Source organism: Lissotriton helveticus, chromosome 7 (assembly GCF_964261635.1).
Source record: "Lissotriton helveticus chromosome 7, aLisHel1.1, whole genome shotgun sequence".
NCBI lineage: Eukaryota > Metazoa > Chordata > Amphibia > Caudata > Salamandridae > Lissotriton > Lissotriton helveticus.
This window is the reverse complement of record NC_136068.1, coordinates 252911869-252918419: the sequence shown is the minus strand read 5'-3', so window position 1 is coordinate 252918419 and position 6551 is coordinate 252911869. Positions and strand designations below refer to the sequence as shown.

The 6551-nt window shown below is 44.9% G+C and overlaps 1 long non-coding RNA gene across 1 annotated transcript; it reads right to left on the bottom strand.

Moving 5' to 3' along the window:
• Positions 1 to 4465: 4465 nt before the first annotated feature.
• Positions 4466 to 6247, bottom strand: LOC144766726 (uncharacterized). Its single transcript, XR_013597900.1, has 6 exons — positions 5990 to 6247; positions 5788 to 5870; positions 5613 to 5693; positions 5388 to 5496; positions 5159 to 5278; positions 4466 to 4632 (listed from the first exon to the last, which is right to left on the bottom strand). It is a non-coding gene; the product is annotated as an uncharacterized LOC144766726 (long non-coding RNA).
• Between the last annotated feature and the right edge of the window lie 304 nt (positions 6248 to 6551).

Sequence of the window (6551 nt, the reverse complement as noted above, 5' to 3'; positions counted from 1 at the left end):
CCCAACACAAGTTCTGAATATGGGCATTGAGTTGAAAGTTTTCTGTGTATGGGGAGGGTGCCCAGAAGGGATATGGCTTCGGCAGGTTGGGGATGCTGGAGTGGGTGGGATCAGGGTGGGGGGGTTATTTGTATGTTTGCATAGACCGACAGCACTGTCTCTGAAAGTGTTCTTTGGTTCTCCGCCGGGACTGCCTACCGTAGATATGGAGAGCTATCATGCGAAGGGAAACATCATATTGTTTGCGTCATGTAACTGTATGAAAATGTTATGTTTTGCATTAGATGCTATTCTAGGGTTCTGGAAGTGCGGGCGGGGGTAATTTAAACGTGCTCACCTGGAACATCCGGGGATTTTCAAGGCCTCAGAAAATCAGACAGATCTTTGCCAGTCTTACTAGATGGAAAGTGGATGTGGCTTTTCTGCAGGAATCACACCTAGCACCCAACACTCACGCAAATCTGGGAGCGAGATGGGCTGGGTCTGTATACAGGGCTTCCTATTCTTCCTACTCTCGTGGAGTGATGGTATTGATAAGGAAAGGGGTGGAATTTGAAGCGCACCAGGTCACACAGGACCCATATGGCAGATACGTGATAGTAACGGGTACTTTGCGGGGCCAGCGTGTTACGCTGCTTAACGTGTATGGACCTAACACTGAGGCACCGGACTTTTTTAGGGAAGTCTGGGATCACTTGCAAAAACATACTGACACGCACATACTATGCGGGGGGGACTGGAATGTGACACTGCAGGACGGGATAGACCGTTCCTCTAATTCATTGGAGCCACATAAGCAATCGAGACAATTGATAGACCACATGATGCAAGATTTAAGGTTAGCGGATCTCTGGAGACTGCAGCACACTGACACGCCGGGCGCCACACACGTCACGACATATCACAATAGTTGGTCTAGATTGGATTACTGGCTGGGATCGAGAGACTGGGCCTTGTGGGTGCGACAGATACAGTTGTTGCCGCGTACATTATCGGACCACAATCCGGTCATGTTGCGGGTGGACGTTCCGCAGTACACCCCTCCCCCCTTCCAGTGGCGATTCAATTCCCGTGCTCTTACAGACACGGTATATGTAAACACCATTGTGACAGCAATAAATGACTATTTTGATATTAACACGCAGACGACAGACGACCCGTGCCTGCTTTGGGAAGCGTTCAAAGCCACTATTAGGGGTGTATGCATTGGCACCACCATAGGGGTGCTAAAAGACGTCAGGAATCAGATCCGCCGTTGCGAACAGCAGATGAGAGATCTAGAAGTGCAATATGAGACGACTGGTGACGTTTCATTGCTGCCTAAACTACGCGAGTTGCATACTGAACATGCAGAATTCCTGGAATCTGAAATGAAGTACCTAGACCGCCCACATGTGGCTAGAACCTTTGGAGAAGGGGGAAGGCCAGGGGCGCTGCTGGCTCGGAAAATCTGTGAGGGTAAGGGGCAATCAGCAATACTTAGAATTAAAACCAGGGAGGGTGTATTGCAAACACACTCAGCGGACATACTGCGATGTTTTGCGGAATCGTTCGGCTCACTGTATAGGTCACAACCCACGGCACCGGAGGAGGACACGAACGACTACCTACATGACGTAGCGATTGGTTGGCTGTCAGACGGACAACGGGAACTCCTGGCCAGACCCATAACGGTGGAGGAGGTCACTGAAGTGATATGCTCCTTGCCAAATGGAAAGGCACCGGGCCCCGACGGGTACACCGCGGAATTCTACAAGCACTTCGCGGACAAGATAGCTCCACACTTGGTGGCGATGTTTGGTGCCTCCCTGGAGAGATCGCTCCTTCCCCCATCACTGCGAGAAGCGATGATTATTGCCCTGTTAAAGCCGTCCAAGGATCCGGAGGAGTGTGACTCCTATAGACCTCTCTCCCTGATCAATGTGGATTCGAAAATTCTCGCCAAACTCTTGGCTGGTCGGCTATCCCCCTTGATGACCCGACTGGTGCTGCCGGACCAGTCTGGGTTTGTACCCACCAGATCGACTGCCCACAATACTAGGTCCTTATTTGCACTCTCACACTACCTGCAGCCCACGGTTAAGGCAGTGGCTGTGATGCTAGACGCCGCCAAGGCATTCGATTCAATTGAATGGCGTTACATGATTACGGTCCTGCACAGAATGGGGTTCCCCAAGAGATTTGTGCAATGGGTCTCTTTGCTGTACACACAACCGCGCGCCAGGGTCAGAATAAATGGTTATGTCTCGGGACAGTTTGATGTAGAGCGTGGTACCAGGCAGGGTTGTCCGCTGTCGCCACTGCTATTTGCGCTGGCTCTGGAGCCACTGGCGTGCATAGTGCGACAGAACTACAAGGAGTCGGCGCTGAGATTTGTTGATAGACCTCTCCACATTTCATTATATGCGGACGACATGTTACTATACGTCCGGGACCCGGAGACACACCTGAACCCGCTGCTTAGGGAATACATCAGGTTTGGCGGGCATTCAGGGTTAGCGATCAACTGGGCTAAGTCCTCCATAATACCCCTCACCGACACCACGTTGCCCTTTACAGTAGACTTTCCATTGGAATGGCAGAGTGAGCCGATTAGATACCTGGGAGTTATGTATCACAGGGATCCAGATGAGGTTCTACGAGCGAACTATGGGGTGGTGCTCTCCAAGCTGGAAGACAAAATTCAACGCTGGATTCACCTGCCACTGTCGCTGGCTGATAGAATAGCTATAGTCAAGATGAACGTGCTACCCAAGTTGCTCTATCTGTTCAACAACATACCGATCACGCCACCACAGGCAATATTCCGCCGAGTGACTTCATTGGTGAGGACGCTAATATGGGCGGGCAAACAAGCTCGTATTGACTTGCAAACACTTACATTACCATTCGCGCAAGGTGGGTTCGGGGTGCCAGACTTCCTCCTCTATTACCTATGTGCACAGGCACAGTATGCAGCATATTGGTACCATACAGTCCCGTATCTAACACACACAGCTATAGAAAGAGATGATGCGTATCCGGTTCCTCTCTCTGCAATAGTCACGTACAAGAGGCCGCCACTGCATGCAAACGATATCAATACTGTGGACACGACGGTTAGAGCGTGGCACAGGCTGGGACAATTGGCTCATAAGGCCCCGCTCTATGCGCCTGCCATGCCGCTGCAAAATCATCAGGCCCTATCTGTAACTGGGGAAAGGGTTGGGATGTCTTTGCTGAATAAAGCTGGGATTGACAGACTGGGTGATGTGTTTAAAGAAGGCACATTCGTAGGTCTAGAACAACTGCACTACATTCAAAATCAGACTCCTATGTTTCGTTTCACGTACTACAGACTGACCAGAGCATTGAGGGAACACTACCCGACGTTCCCGCAGGAACCAGAATGCCTTGCACCATTACAACTGATAATTACCTCTGATGATCTTTCGCATTTGGTGTCCAGATTATATACGGCAGCGCAATCAGAGATAGCGGGTAACACTCATAAGGCTAAGGGGCGGTGGGATGCATTGATGGACACACCATTAACAGATGAGGAATGGAGTAGCACCTGCGCTTTAACACAGATACTGACACCTAACGGCAATTTGAGGATTATTCATTTTAAATTTCTTCATCAAGTATATTATACACCGTCGAAATTGCTCAGGTTTGGGTTATACGAGGACGACAAATGCAAAAGGTGTGGACGGGAGGGGGCGGACTTTGGGCATCTGGCCTGGGACTGCGCAGGAGTGACGACATACTGGGGGGAGGTTACAGACACAATAGCGTTGATACTGGGAGAAGTGGTGCAGTGCACACCCAAGATCTGTCTGCTGGGTATTGTGCCACAATTCAGGGCCTTAAAGCGAAAATTTTGTGCAATTGCTTTGCTAATGGCGAAGAGACAAGTGGCGCAATGCTGGAACAGCCGCAAAATGCCAACGAAGAAAAAGTGGCTCTATGATATGACCACTTGCCGTGACAAACTGCAAACATATGAGGAGCAATTGCCGGCTAAGTCCAGGCCAAAAGACATTTGGTGTTATCTAACAGATTACCTCACCTCTCTGCAGGCCAGTGAGGAGGACTAACTCTCCTTTATTTTCAATCTAACTGGGAGGATGTTGAAGCGCAGACCCGTATCTGGGGATGGCAACTCTTGGAGGGCGTGTGAACTATTCACATAATTGCTGTTTAGAATGTGTACGATGGAGCTGTGAGGTCTTAGTTGGGGTATGTTGACTTCTGTTTTCCTTTCTATGAAAATGTTAAATGTTAAGACTCAAGTAAAGCGTCAGCTTGTGGACCTACGTAGGATGTGTGGGGGGGCTCGACTTTGTAATACTGTACTATTTTCCTGTGCACAAGCGAAGTATACCTGTGGATACCTCCAACGTAGCGAGCCGGCCCCAGGGTTGTAGGCTCATGCTGTGTAAAAATCTTTTTGCTAATAAAGGTCTTACAAAAAAAAAAAAAAAAAAAAAAAAAAAAAAAATCAGTATACATAAGAACATTTCAGATCAATATAATGCATACTTATAAACTCTTTACAGAAATTCATTAAAACAAACGAAATGGCGTAATAATTCTCGGCGTGCGTTTCGGCGACCAGCGCCTTCCTCTGGAGAAGCCACATATGTTCTATAATAAGATGTTAAAAATACAAAAATGAAAAATAATTATATACAGTTCCTAAAAACATTACACCATTTTAAAACACACATTATTTAGAACTGGTAGCTTCATTTAACCTTCGCTTTAAGGAAACAATATCTACAAATACATTTTATTTCATTTTCTTGTACATCTCCATACCAGGACAGAAAATCCAAGGGGGGCAGGGTCAGGGGACATTTGAATTTGTGGAATTTCATAAACGTGTGTAAGGACGAAACAATTTATTATTATTATAAATCTTGTCCAAGGAGTTTTTTCTTTAGTGTGCACTTGATAAAACATTGCTATCTTTATATTTTTTTATTAAAAAGATACACAGTTTATTGTCGTTATAAATCTAGTCCAAGGAGTATTATCCTTAATGTGCATCTGATAAGGCATTGCTATCTTTATATTTTGTAAAAAAAGAAACAAGAACACCTATGGACTTGTGGGTTCCTCAAAGAGAGCTCCCAACGATTATGCTAGATTCTGTTGCCTATATACTTACATATTCAAGTGGTATGTATAAAACACGGGCCAAACTGACTCTATTAATTCGTTTTCTTTGCACGTTTCTTCTATTGAATAAGAAGTATCTGAAAGGCGGACAGCTTGTTAGGCCTCAAAGCTGTAGGAAACAAATAATAATTCAAGTTTCCTAGTTCATAATGAGCTGCGTTCAGTCCTATTAATAAATGCATGCTCAAAGATACAAAGGGATTTAAACCAGTGATTACCATGATTTGGTTTCCAATTCAGATATTAAGATATAGTAAACGTGGATATTTGATAAAATTACTGGCTTTACGCTCCGTGATTTTTCGTAAAAGGCCGTATCTAAAATAGCTAAAGAGGAAAAAGAAAGGAAAAACATAAGAAGAACCAGAGAAAATTGCATTATTCAGTTGCTATAGATATGTGAATCTCAAACTATTTATACAGTTTACTTTAGCAACTTGTACCTGATAAAGTAAAAAAAGTCGCTTAGGTTTCTCGCCGTCAGGATAGCAGGTGCTTCGCACGGTAAACAGACTTATAGGTCCCTAAGGAAATTAATTGTAGAGATTCCTTAGACTACGATATTAATATAGCGACTAAATACCTTTTGTTCGTAGAAATAGCAGGCTAGCGATCTACCTGTATGATATAAGCAAGTCTTTAGACATGAAGAAACTCCTCCTGATGTGGGGACGTTCTTTCTTCTTAGTTTCATGACAAAACTGTCGAAAAAATACATTACATTACTTCTTATCGGTTATAAGGACAAACTAAAAAATACGATTCTATATTGTGGTCCAAATACGCGCCTACATAGGCTAAGGACGGCAACTGCTCTTACCTCCTGATATCGTTTCAAAGGGTCTGTCAGTCCGGCGGCGAGAAACGGGATCCTAACAGCTTCAGTTGTCAAACGTGATGTTACCAACGTTAGAGACGGGCGCGTTTATATACGGGTATTTCTTGACATAATCTGTATCAGCTGTCTCAACGATGACGTAATTAGTAATGCGACTCTGATCGGCAGAGATAGCTAGACACAGAAAACGGACTATTTCCTGATGTTTATGATGTACTCTAAACATTGGTAAAATAAAATAAAAAACAAACCGCTTTTATACCATATGCCATTAAACGAATCCTAAACTGCCAGTCCAAGAATAGATAGAGAGATGTATATAACACACTGTATTACAAGGAGATATCTTGCTGTTTCACTATAGTAAGTACATAGTGTACTGTTATATCCTATTTTTATAGCTCAATATTATGTTGTTACTCAGAGAAATCAGGAGAACTAGAAGAAGGTGAGAACTGTCCGCCATATTAAAACTTTTTTTGTCACTGATGGACGATTGCTTTGGCATTCCCACGGCGGTGCCCCAGTAATTTATCTCTCTCAT